This window comes from Wyeomyia smithii, chromosome 2, assembly GCF_029784165.1.
Source record: "Wyeomyia smithii strain HCP4-BCI-WySm-NY-G18 chromosome 2, ASM2978416v1, whole genome shotgun sequence".
Classification (NCBI taxonomy): Eukaryota; Metazoa; Arthropoda; class Insecta; order Diptera; family Culicidae; genus Wyeomyia; species Wyeomyia smithii.
In genome coordinates, this window is record NC_073695.1 from 99309200 (window position 1) to 99333238 (window position 24039).

At 37.9% G+C, this 24039-nt stretch overlaps 1 protein-coding gene across 4 annotated transcripts in view; it reads right to left on the reverse strand.

Annotated features, from left to right (window-relative positions):
• The window catches only part of LOC129720744 (uncharacterized protein DDB_G0275275), a 385619-nt gene that overhangs the window by 150992 nt on the left and 210588 nt on the right, over positions 1-24039 (reverse strand). For 2 of the 4 annotated variants that reach the window (XM_055672415.1, XM_055672414.1), the window contains exon 4: positions 12265-12307. The exons of the other annotated variants lie outside the window; for them this stretch is intronic. The gene's annotated coding sequence lies outside the window, so the exon portion shown is untranslated. The remainder of the gene's footprint in view (positions 1-12264; positions 12308-24039) is intronic. 4 annotated transcript variants of the gene reach the window in all.

Here is a 24039-nt window from a genome sequence, read left to right on the forward strand (position 1 = left end):
TTCAAAAACCATTGTCACGAAATACTTTATCAACTTGTACTGTTTCACAATGTAATGTGATAATCATAAGCAGATACGTTAAAAAAAGCAAACTAAGAGCTCATAAACGTTTTCCATCATTCACCGCGAAGATATCAAGACTCAAGCTAATATGCGGTTACCATGTTTGGACGCCAGCGGCTGCGTGGGTCGTTTTGCATCCTATTTTACCCACTTTCAGCCTTCAGGGGGAAACAGTCAGAGATTTGCAAAAGATACACATGCGGCGCTTAACAGCTGCTATGGTTAAACCGAACCCGTAATTGAGTGGTAAAAGTCAGCAGTACAATAGATTTCATTAGTTTGAAATTGTATAAGGCAATTGTACTTACAGGCGTAATACTGAAGCTCCACTAAATCTATGGTTTTGAATTTCACACAATTAGAAAAAAAGTGCCAACATTTTATGTCGGATCCATGCATCCATCGCTAATGATAAAAAATTCCATAACATTTCAAGCGAATTTTAATGATATTGTACACAATTTCATTTAAATCAAATTATCAAACAAAATCGTGGTTTACGTCAGAAGCAACTGAAATTTGAATGAGAAAATAATGTACGTGAAGTGTAATGTTCAGATTTTTTTCACTGTGTAGCTTTAACAACTCCCGGGCGACAATACAACTTTCCAAATCTTCTTTCGCTTTAAACTTTCAGACTTATTTCTACGTGGATTACGGACTGTGTCTTTAAACTGAATCTTCAGTTATTAATATGAAGCCACTCATAAAGCGTTTTCTAATTTGGTTTTTTTACCACCCGCTAGTGTGAGAACAAGTATTAATTAGAATACAAATAATCTGGTATGCGTGACGAAGCTGTCGAAAAATCTCTATGATGTCCGTAGCGCAGGCATATAATAATTTTCACATTTTTTCTGCGCGTTAAGTGCCTTAACGCAGTCGTTTATCTAAAATCAGCGAATACTAAGGGCGGAAAACCGTAGCGCAACTTATCGCTTGTATCGCGTGCAGAACGAGCAGAAGTGTTGTCTTGGTGAAAGAGCATTTTGACGTTGGACTAACGTATATATCAAAGTTAGGCGTCTGAATTCGAAAGTACGGTAATTCAACCAGGGAGAAGTGATCACTTTTGAAAAGTTGGTAAATAACAACGGTTGTCTTAATCATACCGAGCAACCAATCACTACCTCTTTCTCGAGTACAGCCAACACTAACAGATACAACCGATCTGACTTAGTAAACGATTTGTTGTTGTTTTACTTGAGGTCGCTTTATGTTCCTGATGATTTTTTGCTTTCTTCGCCATTCGCTATTCTTCTAAGCTCCACCCTCTTTCCAAATAACTGACGGAACCTTGATATAAAAGGTACCATTCGAACATTTCACCCCATCATTTTCATTCCAAAACTGTACCGGTATCATACGCACGCCATCGAATTGAATTTCTCATTCGTTCATTGACCGGCAAAACGGACGGTTCTTTCTGGAACAGCAGAAAGCGGGTGATGACAAATATTAGTCGCTTATAAAAGCGCACGCAATCGTATTTAATTTCTCATTCGTTCGTATGTATGGTTTGCTATAGCAAGTGTGTGGGTTGCTATAGCAGTTCATTGAGCAGACAATGTGTGCAGCAGGGGAAGCGAAAAATAAGCGGACCGGAAATATGATACAGATTTGGAAAAAAATACCGCATTTCGACGACTGATCTATTTCTCTATATTTTTTATAGAAAGAAGACACTTAAACTAAGAAAAGTTCCGAAGTTCAGAACTGTAGCAGTTACTATACCAGAGATATTGAGATATGAAGATGAAAAATGGTAAAAAAAGCACTTTGTTACGTAAAAACAATTTGATCATGATAACAGAATAACTATTAAGTGAATTACATTTTTCTAAACGTTATTGATTGAGTTTTCAGAAAAACGTTTGGTTCTGTATTATGGGTGGAAAAAAGAAGATAAAGTATAACAAAAAGAAAAAAATGAGAAAAAAAAATCGTTATTTTCAACTGGTCGTGGTTGGTCGAGATTTAGGTATCTCCTAAAAAGTTCTGAAGAGTTTTTCTGCGATCACCTGTGATCAAGCAATCTGGAACGTATTAAAAATTTTTGGTTTGGATGATTTCCGTACAAGTCCATGCATAATTTCCGCTGTTCATACAAAAAAAAAAAAAAAAAATAATAATGCCTTTTTCAAAACATGACCGCAATACAGAGACAAATGATCTTCAGCAATTTGTTTTGATCATAACAATCATAATAAAAACGGAAATATTTTTGTTCGCTTGCTTGTATGAAAATGTCCCATAGTGGGTCTGTCGCTTGGTCCGTCTGCTATGGAACGCTGCGGTCGTACGTGTCATCTGCTCAGCTGTGCTGCTCTGCCGACTGCGGGTCGAACCTGTTTCCAGTAAGAGTCAACCGTCATCTTGCTGCAGTAATCATTTTTACAATGAAGACTCATTTTTTGCATATTAGCTTTTATAGGTGACTACTGAGATATAATTTGGGTGTCGACCGTATTGGTGATATCAAGGGATCTTGGTTGAGCGGTCTTTAATTTTGGAAAAAATTATTTGTTTCTGTCCAACGTGACTAAATTCCTAATAGCCAAAAGTGGACGTAGCCAGTTACACGGTGACAAAAAAGTCCGGTCACACTTTTTGGGGGTCGCCTGTAGCCTACACGTTGCATCTCTCTGGTGCCATCTATATGTCAAATGAAAGGGTTAACTTTGATGCCCAAAGTGGCAGAGTTTCGTTTCTGTGCAGTTTGTTTACATTGAGTTGTGAGCCATGGCAGAGTTAAGAGCAGCTGTAATCGCTGAATATGTAAAAGGGTACAAACCTGGACACATATTCAAACACCTAAAACCGCTCGGAATCAACCGGAAATTCGTGTACCGGACCATAAATCGGTACCTAGAGAACGGAGGCACCGAGGACAAGGCACGATCTGGACGACCAAGGTCTGTGAGAACTCCAAGGCTGAAAAAGATTATACGAGACCGGATTCGCCGGAATCCCGCCCAATCTGCACGGAAGCTGGCCAGGAACCTTAAAATGAACCGAGAATCAATCCGCCTGTTTCTGCGCAAGGATTTAAAACTTACACCGTACAAAAAACAGGTGGTTCATGGGGTTACCAAAGCTACAAAGGACAAGAGGTACCAACGGTCGCGGGAGTTGCTCGGTTGGCGCGCAGATGACGAGATTATTTTTTCGGACGAGAAGTTGCTCGTTTTGGAGCAAACAGTCAATCGCCAAAATGATCGAGTTTGGAGTGTAAGCCTCCAGCAAGCTCCTGCGGACAAGCTGAACGTTTCCCGGTTCCAAAATAAGACGTCAGTGATGGTTTGGGGAGCCATTTGCAAGAGAGGTTAACTGCCTCTTATTTTTATCGATAAAGGGGTCAAAATCAACGCAGCGTACTACCTGGACACGGTTTTGAATAAAAATGTTCTGCATCAAGCTGAACTATTATTTGAAGACGATTACTACTGCTTCCAGCAAGATGGCGCCCCATCCCACACCGCAAAGGTTGTTCAGGCATGGTGTGAGGAAAATTTGACCGATTACATTTCGAAGAATGAATGGCCTCCGTCGTCTCCGGATCTGAATCCACTGGATTATTTCGTGTGGGGATACATGATGTCGAAGCTGAACGACTATAAATATCAAATTTGGAGCAATTCAAGCGAGTTATCACGAAAATCTGGGACGAGATGCCGATGGAGCACGTGCGCGCCGCTTGCGACGACTTTCAGAGACGTCTGAAGCTGGTTTGATCAGAGAAAGGTGATGTAATTCCGAGATATCGTCTGTGAAGTATCTTTATGAGTTACTGAATAAAGCTATGAAAGCCAGATTCAGATTTTCTTCTTATTCTTTGAAATATTGAGATTTTCCTGTGTGACCGTACTTTTTTGCCACCCTGTAGAACAACCACAGATTTAAATATTCAAACGGAACAGCACCAAAAACCAACAATGTCAACACCACAGAACTACACCAAACACACAGTTATGAGCTTTGAAAAAAAAAAACATAGAACGAGGAACATAGTTTCCCTGATGAAGGGACCAGCCGGTGTTGAAACGTTGGAAAGAAACAAATAATTTGTTCCAAATTGAAAGATCGCTTAGCCAAAATCCCCCGATGACTTCTGAGAGTTAAACTTCCGGTAGGCGTATCTTGGTGGACTGGAGCGAGTAAAATAACAGCAACAGCAAATCGGTTATAATGTCAATTCGTTTGCATACAGTTGCAGAAAGTAAGTGTGTAAGGATTATGTATTTGATCATCCCGAAAATTAACAAAAAAATTTAAAATACATTTCAAAGGAGCGCGGCACACTTTACACAAATGCGGGACATTTTGCGGGACGTATTCCTATGCTGGAAATTTAGGTTAAACGCGGTACTGTCAAGCGAAATGCAACTGGTCACTTAATTCTAGCGGGTGACTACTAAAAAAGTTTTTGAGGCTCGCTTACTCCACAACAAACACGTTTAGAAGGAAATGAAAGTATGTTTAAGAAAGCTCTCTATCTCTCTCTACTCTTTATGCCAGTATTTTTTGTTTTGTTTATGTTATGTTGTTCAAAATGGTGTCAGACAAGGCGCATTCCGCAAGCGCATTGTACAGTTCACTATGAACTGTAATAATGGAAGACCGGCCAGAGTAGTGGACAAAAAGGACTTTTTTATTTTTGTCTGAATCATGGTCCAAGTCTAGTGGCTTGGCTATCAATCAAAATTTATACCAGAATGAATGCTTGAACAAAATTATGATTCCATTTTTTCCAGAACACCATACCGATGAAAAATGTGTTTTGAAATTACGTCAAAAAAACAAAAACACACAAACGTTCCTGAACAACCACTCGACTCCATTTGTACCCCAAATACGCAACCCAACGAATCTACCTTAGTGTCGTTCAATCGAATATTTCTTAGAGATTTTGAGTTCCTTCGGTGCAAAAATAACTGGAGATCAACGAACTAAAACAGTTGATTGGTAGAATCATGAGATGCATTTGAAACACAGACATGAAGGCCGTACAACGCTCTTGTTCCGGCATCTTAAGAAAGCTTCGTCGGAAAGCCGGTAACGGGGCTTTCACAAATGTTCAATATTTTTTATTTCAAATGAATGTATCTCAATGCGAAATGTATCAGTTTTTTTTAAGTTGAGTAACCTTTTTTTGCTTGCAGTAGAAAAAAAAATCCAAATTTTTAGTTGTCACCTTTTAAAACATCCTAGTCATTACCTGAGAGTCATTACAACCTATCAATTGAGAATCTGAAAATTAGAGTTTTAATTTTAAACCAACATTGTTTATTATTTTTTCCGATTGTTTCGAAATGCAATGGCTACTATGTGGTGATATGACTTTTTATTGACACTAAGATCCAGTCATATCTGAACCACCAACACAGAATTTATATATTTACAATGATTTCCTTGCCAATTTTGAAGAAAGGCAAAAAGGAACGGAGCAAATCATTATAAATATTCCTTGGAATCGTGATGTTAGAAATCTTTAAAATATAGATCAAGCATTATTAACGAACACCTCGTCTCGAAAAGCTCCAAGTATTCAATCAGCCCGACTGAATAATGACGGTTGTTTACTATGTATGCAAGAAGCGCCAACCAGTTTCCACACTCATTGACCAAATATACACGAGCTACTGTATGGCAACCGAGGTGAAAGAAATTGCAATTTATGCGCGAAAGCTTTTTCCCAAGACGCGCATCTTTGCTCGTTCATCATATCACATGTAACGTTTTCTAATCCGTCATTCATTCAACTACGGTAATCGTTTGGTTTATCGTATGATTGAACCTATCGAATGGCGTCAAAAATCGTGCACTGTGTGTTGTAATTTTTTTCCCCTTAGTCATAATGATGGTCTTTGCAGAGATGGAATATTCGCCTGAAATTTTACATAGGTAGCAGCTGTAACAGTTTACAAGATTCTCCCTGCCTTCGGTTGGAAAATGATGAACCCACATGGCTTGATCCTCATTGCAGGCAGGCAGTAACGTTCGGTCGTTTGCACGGGACCGCGGAGGCTCTGCCTTGCCGTTTTCTGGTTTGTATGACAGAGAAATCCGTACTTAATCTTACCGTGTGAAATGCAATACGTTTTATATCAGATGCATTCAATTTTGCACGTCTGCCTGCACCGCAAAGGGCGCTAAAAACTGCCGGCTTTATCTTAGATGTTTCTGACAGCAGTAGTAAAATATACGTTCGAAAGCAATAACTATCGCTCTTTATGCCAATGTATACGTGAATAGGAAGCAATCTGGAAGCTATCGAATTGGCAGTATCAGTTATGTTGGCTCCGGTCGGCTTGGGGCGGCTGGTGCATCGACCTGGAGAAGCTTTCGAGGTTGCTATCAAAGCATGAGGTTTTGGACGTAGGAAGATTCAGCGAACTTACTCTTATCGCGAGTCAATGAGACGCTTGATGAACAATTCTATGCTGATAGGTGATCAAATTGTTCGAAGCGACCTTCTAGAATTAAATCGCAATAGACCATCACACGGTGACGTCACGCATCTGTGTTTAACAGCTACTGATAACTTTGTTTACTTTAGAACGATGCATTTTTGGTCTCAATCAGGGTTGATATTTGTTGACACTCTTGCGTGAAAGTGAAAAAAGCATCCATAAACGATATTATTTTACAATCCTTTCAGAGTTCTCCCTTCCCGCTTTTTGCATGAACGTGAACTGTCAAAACACCTCATTATGTTTCATGCGATGAAAGCAAGACAACAAAATCAGTTTATCAGTTAACGAAGATTGTCAAGGCATCGGTCAGTGTCAGTGAAAAAGTGTCTCGGTTAGGTTCATTTTGGTTGAGTGGACTGTTTGTTTTTCTTTTTCGCTTTGAAGTGAAGATCATTTGGTTGGATTTGTCGTCAAATTTTATTCCGTAACCGTGAACGATGCGCGCGATCTATTTCATCTGAGTATAACAGCACGTTACTAGGACGAAAATCTAGTGTATATGAAAGAGTGCTGCGATCATTGGAAGTGAAAATTGAAAATGATTGGCTGTAATTTTCGAAGAATTTTGCTGGGGAAAATGACTTTTATCAGCACTGGTCTCAATTATAGCAGATCATTTCAATTCTGACCAAAATGCCCTTTCAATGTTGTGCATGAGGTGCCAGTACATTAAGAACAACTATAAATCAGGCAGCATTTCCACTACGCGCACGATTGCTCCACCAGAAAAAAGCACAAAGTCCAAAATGTAGATAAATTTTAAAACGATTTTCACACTCTCATCCCCTGGACAACTGCTCATATAAATTCTAAAAATTTTGTATGAACCGTGGATATTACACATCCCCCCCAAAGCTGTCTACGTGGTATGTGGATGGCCCCTTACCATTAACTGTCAGAAAAATGAGGTTATAGAGATTCGGTGAGATGGTCTATACTAGCAATACTCAGAGGGAGAGATATGAGAAGAGAATGTTGTGAGCCAAACGAACATGTCAAAATCCGAGCCAAACGAACAAGAAAGGTAACCCATTGAGAGGTATTGTAATCAGATACAATAAAGGATATTTCTATTTTCACACGTTTTTCACACGTTGAGAGGGCTCCAAAATTGCTTTATCACAGTGATTTTTAACTGGTGGTTCACAAACCTTTTGTATGGTCAATAAAATAATGATCAATTATGGTGAAGGAATATAAAATTAAACTCAAATTAAATTTAACACCTTCACGGTTTTTGTGATGCGTTTTATTGTTCCCCAGAGCTTCCACCGTCACCATCAGTTTATACGAGTCGAATAAAAAATTAATCGACATTGCGCCTTGAGAAGAGATCTGGCATCTCTGACATGTGTAACCTAGTTGCGGTTGGCGGTTTTTTTCTTCGCTTATCTCTCTCTTTCTGAGTATCTCTAGTCTATACTACGCCCTGAGTAATTTCTAAACACATCAAACTGCATCACGGGAAAAACGGTGTAGAAAACTACGCATTGGGATTGTATTGTTTACACTGTATTTTTATCGCTGTCAGTATTTAGAAAATTGGAAAAAAAATGCCGTTACCCGAAAAGCAACGTCGCTAAACGATTTTGCACAAAAACCTGGATAGGAAAACAACTCAGAACCGTGCAGGTGAGCGAGTCGTGTGAATGAACGCTACGAAACTCTGAGGTTTAATATGTGACACTATATTTTTGAATTTTAATCTAAACTTCAATGTACCGTGTAATAAACATCAAATCAAAAACCAATCGATTTGGTGAAGACGTTTACTGCCGCTCATAGCAAGTTCGTCCCATTTGCGTTTTGGTGCTAACGAGAAAACAGTAATTGAAAATCGTAACGCTTTAGATGAAATTTTGCACTCAAATGCCTTTTCAATCAAGACCATCAACAGAATTTAGTACTGCAATGACAATCTAACACTTTTGCATCATAAAACTTGCATAAACACCGAAATTTGATTAAAATTTGTTGAAAATGATAAGCTGGGACTCACATGCGATTACTTTTACGGTACGTAGCCAGACTGATAGCAAGTCAGTCCCATAGCCAGCTACGACCGGTGATGGAAATCAAACTACTGCAAAGCGATTGCGGTGTGTAGCGTTAGCTGGTCAATTCATAAATGACCTTCTCTCGTGCCTTATTAAACAAGTTTTTTGTGAGAAGCATAACACAATGTACCTACCAACTGCGCCACTCAAAATTAAATTAGATTTTGTGTTTACATTTGATACTACTGATAAATTCCAAATCAGTTTAGGTGTAGGAACTTGTTCTAAATTTTCCTGAGAGCGGTCACACGTTCGTGACGGCGGACAGCTTCCCCGTAGCAGTGGAAGCAAATATGAAAGAACACCTATAGCTTAAGAAAATGTTTGCTTCGTTAAAAAACAGCTAAGTAGCGTACCGAAGTATATGATGTGACTGACAAATTCTTTAAAACGAAATTCACGACAATAATTGAACAAACAACAGCTGAAAGAAGCTACTGGTGAAAACTTTCTCTTGAAGAAAACATTGTACCTATCAGCTAGAGCCACACGATGTAGAATGTAGAACGCGTAAAATTAAACCTCCTATCGAAACCTGAAGACCGTAAGTTGTGGTAAATATCACATTTTTCATAATCATTACTGGCTGTGGGGTTAAATTGCGAAGATTTTTTCAATGGGACCGACTTGCGATCACTTTTGCTATGGGACAAACCGACTTGCTATTTTTTCATAGTTCCTTAGAATGAAGTATTCAAAAATATTTGTTTTATCGAAAGTAGATATAAAAAGGAATTGATTCCATAAATAAACTAAAAATTGATAAAAATGCAATTGGGACGGACTTGCCATGAGCGGCAGTTTAACCCTCTTTTTTTTAAAAAAAGGTGTTCTATGATTCGATATTCACTGTGGTAAATTACATTCGACTTCAAATCGCTCATCAAGATCCATTAAAGCCTCCAGATATGAAACCTCGCCATTGACAGAAAAGATAATAGGGTAGAACTGCCTTGGATGGACCACTTCCCTTAGTGAACCACCCGTCAGATTTACTCAATTTATAAGAAAACTCGAGGATTTTTCAGAAAACTTCCACCGGGAAACATATTATCCAGCCTTCCTGCATCACAAACATTTATAAATCCAGATTTTTGTTAAAAGAAATGGAGTTAATCTGACGGGTGGTCCACTATAGGTTAATAAAATTAAGCGGTCCACTATAGGTTAATTTACCCTAATTGACACAGAGCACTGTATTCACAGACACTCTCATCATAGTTCGATTCCGTTGTGAACAATTCCCTAGTACCTAGAATAAATAATCATAACGCGAATTCGAACCACATTCAGAGTGCAACTAAAGTTACGCCAGTAAATCTCGTAAATGCTTCTACACAAAGGAAGGAAAATTTGTTTGGCTTCTTTCCTTATGACGGCGGAAAAAAAGAAAGATGATTCAGAAAACGATCGAACCTCAAAACACCACTACATTTGTTATTACACGACGGTACTAGATTTTCAATCAATATGCAGAAAACGTCCCGTGATTGAATGGTAACAAATATGTTTGCATTCACAAGTAGATTACACACAGAACTTCATTCAATGCGTGGTGTTATTTTTCGACTCCGAATCATAAAGCACTGTGAGTGATGGATAATCGATAAGAGTCACGATCAATCAAACTGACAGCTGACTACTGTTATTATTGGCAATCGAACACCACCGGTAAACAAATTTGAGGCCAACATTGTGACGTTTGTGGTTTGAGTGTTTGTGCGGTCAGTCAACGTCGGTCTGCCCGGCGGTGAGGACGGGAAGGTGTAAAGCGAACGATAAATTATGACAGGATCGTAAACTGATTTGGCGCGATCTAGCATAATACTGGTGGCTTTTATTGCTTTTAGCGGGATGAACGATGTTATATCATTGAGATTCCTTCGTGAGATGCCACTTCACCGCTTTGCCTGAATTGAATTTCACACTTACGTTCAATGATTTCTACATTTTAACGGCAAAGAGCTGAAGGCATTTCTGGAATGAAATTTCGTATTGAGTTGGGCTTTGTAGTTGTTTGTATTGATTTTAGATCAATAAGCACTATTGAAGACTGCAAAATAATAAACTATGGTGTTTACTGGGCGTCAGGAAATTGGTCAATTTATTGAGCTATAAAGTTTATAGAGATGTTAAGTAAACTTGGAGCGGATTCCTCATTATTTATCATCATTATCACGTTAACTGATGTAATTAGTGACAGTTAATAAGAACTATCGGGCATCATCTGACACTTCCATTCACCTAACCAAACTAAGGCGATTGTAGAAAGTTCACCTTCTGCCGCTCTCGTAGAATCACTGTAGCATTAAATTGTCCAGTGACGGCGGCATCTAGGACCTTCATAATCATTGTCTTCGGTGCGGTTTGGTCACCGCGGCGTTCGTACGTGTGCAGGCCCTCCGCAGTGCATACAATTCATAACTCTTTACCGCTAAATTATGTCCCCATTCATTCGCATATGCGACCGCTCCGATTGTCGTTCGGACGACAAGCCAGCACAGTGAGCGGGAGCTCTGCAAATTGGATTTGAGTCGGTTTGTGATGACATGATTCGTAAATGGGGAGACAAATTGGGAACCCGGTTGAATGCCCGAGAAGCCACAAAGCTGTCTACGCATTCACATTCGCTTGCAATTGTCGCTCGTTAGTTGTGTCCTATTTGGTCACTGTGTCACGGTGGTTGCAAGCAAAAAAAAAATCGCACATTCAAACGCAGCTCTACGGAAAAGTAGGTACCCACCAACTCATTAATCATCATCAACAGTGGTCCGCCGTTGCTTTACACTTGAATCGTAAAATGCGCGTAAACGTCATTTGGCGGGAACGGCGGATGCTTCTTGGGTAATAATTCATACAATGTTATTATTCATGTTTTTTTGTGTAAAAATAGACATTAGGGTTCTCATGCTATGAGTGGCTAATGGTGGTAATACACAGCATTATCAGTAGGTTTTTTTTAGTACATGATTATATGAAAGCACACTTTGCATCACTGACAAACTTCTTAGAGTTTGGGTAATTGAATATCGTTTTGTTTCGATTTAACTTAAATAGCCGAATTAAGATTAAAATAACCTCGAAATGTCCACTGTGCGTGGCGGGGCAATATGATCATGAATGATGATAGTATGATGATGATTGATGCCAAATGGGGCTTTTCGAAATGCAAACGGTCGGCTATCATTTCCCCATTCAGTTGATGGAATTCATTTCGTGTGAAATTGCTGTGTACTAATATTGTTTTTTTTTGTTGTTGTGTCGTTCAAATCTACATGCGCAATGTTTGCTGGACGTTGCCCAGTCTTGCAACATGCTGTTGACTGCTGCTGGGTCAAGCGGTTCATGTGGGTGGTATCGGGAATCGCGTTTACTGAGACATTGCTAGCTAGTGCTTTGTGGGAAAATCTGACTTTTTCGTATGATAAATCGAAAGGAATCTCTTTTGTTCGAATGGTTGAATTTTAATTGAAGAAGTAAGTGTTATGTACGGTGCTGTTGTTCGCTATTGGATAATATTTGGAAGCGGTTTTTGTTGTTACATCATACACAGTACAATCTTGAGTAAAGTGGAGCAAATGCATTTTAGTTTGCTGGATTACTTAACCTTTGACATGCTTTCAACAGTTGAATAAATTTTGTTTAAAAAAATTGAAAAAAATATTTACCAAATTCGGAAACGTGGTCTGGTGAGGAAATTATTATGTTTATCTGAAATGAGAGAAAAGCCGAAGCATTTAATTATTATGTCGTGCTTCGTGATGAATTTACAACTAAATATAACACTGGTCAACAAAGGTGCACACTCCGAAAGCTCAAACCAGAAAAAAAATGAACGATTATAGCTATTCAACCATTCCTGTGAATTTTGGTGTCCCGAGCCATTACCGTTTTTTCCAGAGACTTGAATGAGTTTCCTCGTAAACAACGTAAACGTTAACAGCAAGAAACTGTAAAAGTTACTAACGATCAAATCTGAATGCTACCTTAAAACTTTAGCTTTATTTTTAAGATTTCTGTTAACCATGGAGTTAATAAATTACCTGATGTAAGGTTTTCGAAATATTTTCAAAGATAGATCTTCCGGTCTGAAATAATTCCTAAAAATTCCTCCCATACAAGTTCTTCGCTATTGATCACTAAAAAGAGTTACCTTTTCAGAATGTATCTAGTTGTGGAATATTCCAGAAAAAATAATCAAAAATATGAATATCTGTCGAACGGAAAGGAATACTGTTGGCATACTTTATTCCTAAAAATCCCATCTGTTCCAACAGATGTCCTCAGGCATTATGACAGCAATTAAAAATGTAATTATGGTTTGTGCTCATTTTATCGTACGGGCTGCTGCTCGCTTAGAGAATAGCAGAAAAACAAGGTAGTTTCATGTAGCTAGAAGTTGTCTCTCACATTTAATATGGCACGTGCGTGACTGTACGCGCGTTTCGGGTTTAAAAAAATATTCCTGTACTAATTTCAATTTGAGCTTGGTAGAACCCTTCTATAGGATGGATTTTATTCGTAGCAATCCCGTTGGCATGGATTCACCCTTTCTACAACATACGATGGTCCCCTGATTAGCACTGATACAATTACATGATGTTTCATTGAATTTTATGTATGTTTTTCGGTTTTGTTCGTATGATATGAACTGGCAAATAAAATCTTGTGGAAGGTTGTATTAAACAATTTCTGCTTAAGAGATTTCACCTCGCGAACTAATCAGAAATTAAGGAAATAGTGTAACTTGTGAATTGGCGTTGAGTAATGAGCACCAAACTATATTTAAACTTTTCTCCGGCAGTCGAACGACACCAGAGTCCAGCTGTGGACGGTTGTTTGTCTTCATTACTTTGAAAGTACTAGAGCAAATCATGTTTAATGAATCACCGAACACGAGTGTCGACCAGTCAGGACTAGGATACGCTCATGAATCACACGAAGGCTCTTCCTGCCATCTGCGGAACCCCTCTTCTATTCATTACACTTGAACCAGGGATCACGACACGGTACACGATCTTTCGCGCCGTTTGGTTACAACGACTGGACCCTAACTGTGGACTGATGAATGGATGGCCGTTACAGGGATGGCGGGTCCATTCATTATACTGTTCGGACTGCACTCGCACTAAGCAGTGTGAAATGAAAGTGAAAAATTAGAGTTATTGGCATACGGAATGAACCCATTTAAAATTAACGTTTGACCACGCGGAGGAGAATGTTCAGTGGAAGACGCAAGATGGTGGCAATCGTGTTGGGATCGTTCAGATTGATTTCTGTCGTAAATCCCATTCGTGTTTACTTAATCTGAATCTCTAGAGCTAGCATTAAATTATTGACCCGCTCAATGCACGGTTCTTGTTACTTGCGATCCGAAAGCTAACCCCAACTCTAATGAAAACCATCGTGTACGGTTGACCACAAGGAAGAGAAATTATAATACGTAATCAAAACTAGAGCAAAACTTGAAGGTAGAGAGTTAAGTGCATTTACTCACAGTGTCGCACACGAGATCATAGACGACCCATTGGCTCTGTTGATAGTCTATTTCATGCGCTGAGTAATCAAACAGGTTTGGTTCAGTACTGGTTATCACGGAAATCACAACGTAATCTCTTGTATAGAATTAATTTAAAGCGAAAGGCTTCGGAAGGTTTTCGGAAAACGATTGGTCGTCTTTTATTAAGGGGTTTTATACCTTTTTCCTTGAGAAAAAAGAGGAAAGTCTGTAATTTTTGTGTAGCACCTTTTTTATTGCATAAAAGCAGTAGTTTTTTAAAAATTCAGTTATTCAATTACAAAAAAACACGTTTGTTTATAAGAAATATCAATCAGTTGTGGAGTAATGGCCGTTTCCCCGAAACGCCTTTTTTATCAGAGACTTGCGGTGTTTACGATAGCGTCCCAGTAGACCAACTGAAATCGAAAAACTCATATTATTTCATTAGTTTAGAAGTGTGCCGGAACGATCATATTAATTTCGTTTTTAGTGAAAACGGGTACGTTTTTCTCAAAAAAAAACATGTTTTGACCGCTGAAAATTGCATTGAAATTTTTTTCGCAGCAAAGTTTAACTTCGTGTATCAAAACACGATCGTTCAACGACCGGGGAATTAAATAAGGAACATTAAATAAAGATGAAGAAAATCGGTTCAGTAGTTTTACCGCAATCGTAAACACGGCAAAGTCAGTTTTCGAGAAACACCATTCCGAGATAAACGCGTTTTATGTTTCAAGTTTGGCACATGCGGCCGTGACGAGGCGAGCTTCAAATCGCTCTAACTTTCTCCCTATTGCTCAGATCTTTATGAAAAATTGTTAAAATGTTCTTCAGAATTTGTACTTTAAGATAATGCAATACATTTTTTTCGATTTTTTGAAAACTAAAAAGGTATTTAACCCCTTAAATAACAGGCTCTATTTCTAGTTTTCTATAATTTATGTAGCAGAGAGTACAGTTTTAATATACTTCTAGACGGTTTCGTTTATGTCCTCTCTTCACTTCCTAATCTTTGAATGAGGGTTTCTCTAAATTTGCTGACGACAAAAATAGAATCTTGGGAGTAAGAAACAAGGGGAGCTCTGTAGCCGCAAGGTTCGAATCTTAGTAGAATCAGGTCATTTGGTTGTCAAAAGACTTCAGTATGGGTTTATTCACAGGATCCCCAACACATACTCTTCCTCCAATCTCTGAATTCTAAGGTACTCCTGTTGAATCTCCTTCTAACAGAAATAAGTCCCAGTTATACAAAACTGGTCTGAGTAACGTATGAAAGTTCTCTTCAGAAAAATTGTAATTAGGCGATATTGTTAGGATGGACAGGGGGTCGGTATAGTAGAGTAGTAAGTTTGAAACGGAAAGGTTAAAGTTACACACAAGCACGGATATGAATGATAAGCGTATCACCTACTTCAATAGTAATACTTCCAATTATATAAAGTGCGGATTACAGAAAACACCTGAGAAATATCACAAATAATCTCTGGTCGCAGTGATGAGTCCACACAGAAAAAAAGCTTCTGGTTTCTGAAAAGTCATGAGTGGCTGAAGTAAATATTCAAATATTTCCTAATATAAATATTTTCAGAAACGGGGAGTACACTTTGAATCGAAAACTGGCGCCTGATGCTATTTCGAACCACAGGATGGCGACCATCGGTTTCTGGAAAGTTGAAAAACTCTCAAATATCGGTATTTTATAAGCAACGCCTAGAGTCTATCAGATTGAAAAGAGTGATACAGACAAATTTCACACTCTATTCGAACTAAATATTTTAAATTCTTTTTTACGTGGCACTTGTCTTACTTTTGGGGGGTGCTGTGGAAAGTGTAACGAAATTGTGCAATCTTAAAAGGCATGATATGTTGCTACCACTAAACAGATGTTAAACGCCAGTATCTTACTTGAAGGGTGAAGGTATACCCCTAAACTGGCGATATAATCATCTTTTCAATAGTAAATTAGGGACAGGTTGAGTTTAAAATAAATAATTTTTGGTTTCTTTTCGCAACATTCAACCAATCACCAACTCGCTTCTATAGCTGAAAACAGACGTTTTAAATGCATGCATTGTTCCTTCTACTGAACAAATCTTAAACAAATAATGTTTTAATCGATAGGTGACGTTTTCCCCATTTTTTGTAGAATAGTTTGCTAACATTTTCAATTGGGCACCAGTGAAAAAATGAATCAAGAATCGATGGGAAAAGCAGCGGCTAACCAATCACGAACTCGCTCTCTGTTCGCGATGCTTATCTTAGACTCATGTTGCAAGAAGCTCCACCTTTCTTGCAAATGTACACAAGGTACAAGAATTCGTTATCGATATTGTTTTCGGCACATTTTGCATGTTGTAAGATAAGTACAACGATACACCGTTACCCATCTTTTATTCGTTACGTAATTTGTGGAGACGTCTTTCATTTTCCCAGTTTAGCAAGACGCAAACAGATTTTATTTCGCATGTAATACAAAATTAACTTCTTTTCGTTTTGTAATAAAAATGCAATTGGACCGATAGAGCTCTAAGCTACGCAACAAAAAACCACGTTGTATCGTGCTGTGGCTACTTGTGTTGCAGACAGGCAGATAGCAAGAATGCAGCACTCTTAGCCACGTAACAGTTTATTACGTTGTTGCGTGTTGCATATTGCAGCTGTGCGGCTGAGAGGACAACCAAATGTTGTCTGTGCTGACGTCGATTGCACGAAAGCTGTTGTGAAGTCGAATTCATCGTCATTCCAATGTTTTGAATGGAGTGCAACACATTTTCTAAAACGAATACAACACTTTCACTAGAGCATGCTGAACTATTGATTGGAATCCGATTAGTGCTGTATATGTATACTGTTGTATACTGTTGTTTATGCACAATTTGTGGAGAACATTCAACTTTTGTGTGTCTGTTGCAGAGTTGAGTTACAGTTGCAACTTGATAAAAATTATTCAGTGACGTCTTTCATGCAGTCGCAAATTTCTTTCCGTTATCGCATCAATGCATCAAGATCAGACCTCGTACGATGTCTGAACTGATATAACGCCATCCTTTATCTTGTCTGGTTTTGTTTTAGAGGGATTTTACACACAATGTCACCCGGCTTCGCGATGTTTGGTTTAGACCTATGTTGTAAATGACTCGCCTTTTTTCAAGTTATGTCATTTTCCCAGTTTCGCAAAACGCAAGGAGACTTTATTCTGTATGTAATACCAATGTACGATACCTATATAAATCTTTTTTCTTGTTGGTAATCACTGGAACCGGACCGGTTAAGCTTTCAACCGCGAAAAAAATAACACGTTGTATCGTGTTATAGCTTGGATGAATGCCGGTCAAATTTTCCAAAATATATCCAGCATTTTTTATGATGAGTGGCCATCGCTTTAGGAAGCAGTCATTACAGTTTTGTTCACAAAAACAATTAAAATGGTCTTTATCAGGAACACCACAAAAATAACTGAAGATTTAAGTGAAGAATAACACAGTGCAACATTTTTTGTGTCTTGGCTTCTATGTATGATTTGTTGACGTGTCTACTACGTCTTTGTTTTCTATACTATATTACATTTTGTGAGATTGAAAATGAAACTGGCAAATGTTGCAACAGATTTCAAACGATTATAGCAAGCGAACGACCTAATGCATCTTAGTCATTTATATGTCGGTGGATAGATAAAATGTGTAACAATTGATTGATGTAATGTTTAACATTGTTGCTTTACTGCTTAATGGTGAAAAAAGGTGAAATGTTCCAAGGTCAAGCTTTCCCACACATTTTCTTGCTACTTTCTTGCTTCCCGAGCACGGATAACAATAACATGGACGGAATAAATTTCACTGCCTACATATTCCGACTCAACAAAGTGTTTTGTTCGGTTTGTCTTTCTTGAAACTGCGTGGCCACGCCCTCATGGCAAAAATCTATGCTGAACTCGAGACTAAAGACTGCGTGTAGAAAATTCAGCTTCAGTCTAGTTTGTCACACAATAGTGAGTGGAGTATAGCTGTTAGATGTACGCGACATTGAGAAACGAGAGCTGCATACAAGTCAACTCCAGAAACATACATACCTAAAACATCACTCTACTCATTCATTTATGAATTGTCTAGTATCGAAGTTTAACTAACTTATAGTACAAGGTCTAAGCTTTAAAAAAAGTATTTGATAATGTGCACCGGTTTGCCTCTTTCTCCTCTATACGCGTTTAAATCTGGGAAATAATTTGATGAAAAAACGCTCTAACTCAGTATAGAACGATTGTAGCAACATACTGTCTTCGAATGAAACCTGTCATAGAAATTTAATATCTTCTGCAAAGTTTCATATTTTGAAAAGTTCTACAACTTTGCCAAATAAATTATTCATGTATCTTCGCTGTATCAAAAGTTAGATTTTTCATTTTTATGATAGCAGGCCATGATCAAAAAATTTTCTTATCAGCATTTCCGTTATATCTTTGTGAACAATTCTTTTGAACATTGTCTTTGGCTAACAACAACCGTTCAAGCACAAATGAATTAAGTTCATCATATTGCCTTTTCCGACCACTGTGCGGTGGTGGTTCGATCATCAGCGTTCTGTAGCATACATTTCGAGCTGAAGATTATGGAATCGGTTCTTTTCAGAGCTATAAATGCACAACTACTCCTAGTGTGAAATGTTCATTTATTTCTCAATAATCATTTTTACAATAACAACCAGGGCGCACCAAAGATAAACGGTAGTGTTACCTATGAATAGTTTATCACAGCAAAATATAACCCTCATATCAAGAATTTTCATTGAGTGATTTTCCGGTTTAATTGTTTGTTTGTGCCCACTCGAACACCGTTATCAGTCAAATATTAGTAACGAAAATTAGTTAATCTAAGAACCACAGTGATTTTCGCATCGGGAAAGCAAAACTTTCTTTTGATGCTTATGAAAATCACTCAGTAGTATCGAAGGTGTTTTGTTTTGTTTCTCTTTCTCTAAGCTGCGTGGCCACGCCCTAATGGCAAAAATCTACGCTGAACTGTTAGAGGTACGCGACACTGAGAAACGAGAGCTGCATACGAGTCATCTTCCAGGCACTGCGGAACATGTTACCTTCATTTTGCATACGGCAGCAACAGTTACCATCGTACGCTGCAGAATATTTAGCTGGCACAGCCACTGAAGGGCACAGCGGAGAGCAAACTTTATTATGCGCGGTCAAGCAAAATATTCAATGCTACCGATGGTGCGATCATCAGCGTTCTGTAGCACGAATTTCATACTGAAATTATGGAATCGGTTCTCTTCAAAACTATAGATGCTTGAAGAGAAGAGTTATGAGAATTTTCGCAACTACTACTAGTGTAAAATTTTCATGTATTCATGGATCGTTAGTTTTACAATAACGACCATCAAATATAAACGGTAGTGTTGCCTATGAACAGTTTATCGCAGCATATAATAAATACATTTAGTCCCACGTCACCATTTCATACAACCCCTAGGGCTGTATATCTTGTAGTATTTTGACGTAAAATCAAATTTAACCGAGTTTGAACACATTTCACCTAAAGGGGCAACAGTGGCGCCATTTTGGATTTTTGAGAAATCGGATATTTCAGGTGTTTTTTCGACGCCATTTTGTTTTAAAGTTAAATATCAAAATTCTGAGATTTGTCCACATATTAGCAATTTCTTACTCATCTTAAAAAAAAACAGATCTTAAATCGGACAAAAACTCAGCTCAAAAGTATATTTCACGAAGTGAAATAATATCGAGTATGTATGAGCATTAATGGTTTTGCGCTAATATCTAAAAGTGGTTTTCAAATTATATCTAATATTGAATAAAAAAATCTTAGGAATCGATTGGTAGGTGTCTGATTCACGTTAAATGTCAGCAAAATGTTTTTTTGTACGTTTCTTTTAGAATCATAGGTTGGGGAGGGGAAATGTTTTTCCAGGGGGGCCTGAAGTTTTGTGACCAAATGCTACGAGGGGGGAGGGGGAGGTTTGAAAATCTTGAAAAAATGCTACGTCACTTAAGTATATTCCCAAACGCTCTCAAAACAACTCGGAATCGTGCAATCAACGGCGAGTCGTGTGATCAAACGTCGCTGAAACATTCCATGCTACTTTGCGAATCGATCCTGATCAACCATCAACCATTTCGAATTTCGCTGAAACTTTTCGTAGTTGTTCCTTTGTGATAAAGAGGTCATTCTATGATATCAGTTCTTCATGTAGACTCTCGACTGCTGCCAAAAAGGGCCTGTCCAAAATGGTGACTGATGGATAAACATTTCTATATCAGAAAAAGGCTTGTTTGATTGAAATGGTGTCTTCAGCAAAGTTGTAGGTAATAAAATTACGGTTCTAGAAAAAAAATATACACGGTAAAAAATATACACTGGAAAGGGACTGCATACGTACAAAGTGCAGAAGGCTCTAAATCATGAAGAACGACACAATACGGTGGGCAAGTCACGGCCCTAGAACCTGTACTGTACACCCTGATGCTGACTAAGCCTAATTGTCTGGTTATGGATGATGAGACTTACGTCAAGGCGCACTTCCGGTAGCTACGGGGCTACTTTTTTTTCCTGCTCAGCACAAGTTTGATTTTCCGGAGGAAGTAAGGAAGCAGAACTTCCAAAGTTTGACAAGAAATATCTGATTTGGTGAGTGATCTTGTCATGTGGCAAAAGATTGTGCCGTTCGTGACTACCGGGACTGTAAACGTGGAGATCTACCTCAAGGAGTGTCTATGGAAGCGTCTGCTTCATCTGTTGAAGCACCACGTAGGAACAACGATCTTCTAGCCGGATCTAGCTTCCTGGAGTAGTACGAAGCCAACGGGAAACGGGGTCACTTTCGTTCCCAACAACGACATTAACCCCCACCCCCACTAAAGCACCGGAACTAAGGCCTATCGAAAAACTGGGCCTGCTTCATAGGCACTACGAAAGTATCCCAAGGAGGTCAAATCTTAAGAGGACATGAAGAAAAGTGGGTTCCCGTACAAAAAAAAGCTGCAGCCAGATGTTGTACAAAACCTAATAAGTGGAGTTAAGCATCGGGTGCGAGCGTACGGTTGTGGCATTGAAGTTGAATGAACTAAATATGCCGTAAGCTTACTAATGGGTTATATTATGTTGTCTGACAGTTTGTGAAGGATCGGTCAACTACGTAATTGTCTACAACGTTTTCTCCGTGATACAACTTGATGTGGGACACCGTTTACAAGCCAGTCGTCGTATGTTAGAATCTCTGGTTCGAGAGTGACTGATTGTGTCAGTAGGATTATAGCCCTGCTATTGTCCTTGTACACTAACACAGTCGACCGCGATTGCAGAATATAGCACCAAGGCTTTTCCTTGAATTTGGATTCAAATTGACTCAAGCCTTAGGAAATATTATATTATTAAACATACATCCCAATAAATATGGTATTGTTTATAGATATGTTGAAAATATATTTACGATTCGTTAAACGTTAATAATAAACAAATATATTGAACATTCATTCAACATAAACGCATGGTACATTATCCTATTGTAAACTGTTAACGGAATTGAACAGTATTACTTATAGTCCGGTAACGAACGATTAATAATGAGTATTTGTTTGTTATGGCTGTAATGAGTGAGTAAAACACGCAATTGCACAAAAAAATCAATCACGAGCAATAAAAAATCCATTACTGATTCATAATTATTGACACATTACCAGCTCACGACCGCTCGATGAATCTTTTGTATCAGTAAACGAATCTACTTCGATACACTTCCCCGGCTAGGTCTGCTTCCGACGGTAGATCCCACACCACTTACGGCATAATGGTACTACAGCCAGCAGTTAACCCAAACATGTCATTTTCCCTCGCAAGTTCACCTTTTGCGAGTGACGGTGCGCTGCAATCATCATCAGTTTTATCTCTTGAGATGATGAAAATCACTTCACCTTTGCCCCCGACGCCCATGAGCAATGGCGCTTAATCGATTCGACATTTTTACCACAGAACGGAAGGTCATCTGTGATACGAAAACTGCTAAGTGCTCAGTGAATTTTGCAGCGCTCCCTAGGGGTGGAAAGAACGCTTTTTACACGGAAAATAAACAAAATTTATACTACTTTTATCGAAATCAATCAAACACACTGGTATAAATCTGTCGGCGAAAACACTACAGGTTAACCCTGCTAAGCATCTGTAAGAAGGAAAACACATTATTTCTAGGGGCTTGACAACTTTATTTCATGAAAAATATTTCTGTAATGGTTGATATATATATATATATATATATATATATATATATATATATATATATATATATATATATATATATATATATATATATATATATATATATATATATATATATATATATATATATATATATATATATATATATATATATATATATATATATATATATATATATATATATATATATATATATATATATATATATATATATATATATATATATATATATATATATACATTAATATATATCATTTATTTATCACATTAACTTCCTAACCATAGCGTATAGGACATGGTGAAACGGTTTGATCAACAAGTAGGCACGAGCGGGGAAGCGTTTTTTTATTTTGTACGGTTGAAGACGAGGCATCACCAAGCGACAGCAAATAACTTTTTCTACTTGTTAGTAGATTCTTACTACATAAGCAAATGAAAATCGCAAATTCATGTGTTTCAAGCTGTGAATTGCTTCTAAAATGAATGAATATCAGTAACAAGGTATGTAGCTTTACCGGATTTATAATCGAAATAGTATATTATAAGATACGATGAATTTTGGTCATCGGTTGTTTTAATAAACAACTTTAGTCTTTGGCATTTTTTTGCAATATAGCCGGTTGTACTTTTGACATACCGTTTTACTATGTTTCTATACACCAACATCACAACAACGATAATATGACTTCAAAGAGTTTTGATGTAACTAGAGGAGTGTCTGAAAATGCAACGATAAATACTTAGTAACAATGAATACAATCGAATTTTGCTCGTTGCACTGAATTCGTAGCCCAACTAGTGAAGGACTTTCACGCGTTGTGTTGAGCTATCCAGGTTGCAAGATGACACCGGTTGTTTTTTTTTGTTAGGATTACTAATCACCTATTGGGTTACGCAGTGTCTTGCCCCTAGCATTCTTCAAAACAGCTGACTCAGATACCGGCATAGATGATTGTAGAACTGTTCCTTTATTGTTTTTCAGTAATCTACTCCTTTTAACTGTGAAAATAATCAGATTCTTAACACGAGTTACATAAAGTGAGAGTCGCATCTTTTGTTTCAAGTCTCTTATTACCATCTCGTTTAGAGTCCTCTTAAAGAATATTCGTATATTACGTAACGTGAAATTTGGCAATTTTCAAAACCCCCATCAACTAAGTAACGCAAATTTGCATGGTGGCACAGAACGGAAGGTCAACTTCAGGTATATGATCGAACAGAAAGTGCACACAAAAAAGACTGAAAAATGACAATTGAATTTTCTGTGCTCTCGGGCAATATATATTTGTCGTGTACGTTTATGCCGCTTTGCCAGTGGTATAATGTGGAATAATTTATTCGATGTTTTGAATTGACGTTTATTTCAACAGTTTAACCCGTTTAATACAATCTATTGCGTTCGATGCAAAAACGTTTTGGGTAAAATTCGCATTCACATTTGTGGAGTTTGTCATATTACAATAGTGTAACGGAGGTATTGTAATCGACAAATGTTGATTTGAAACACGAACAACAATCAATGTTATTGAAAAATCGTGCGTTTTAAAACGTTAATGTTGCAATTCTTCCATTTACAATTGTACCATGTGTCATAGACGGCTATTTTTGAAAATTGTTAAAATTTAAAATGCAGCTCGTGAGTTTTTTTTTTCAACTAAAGAAAGTACTTTGAGTTTTTAAAAATCATGGCACAGTTGGATTTT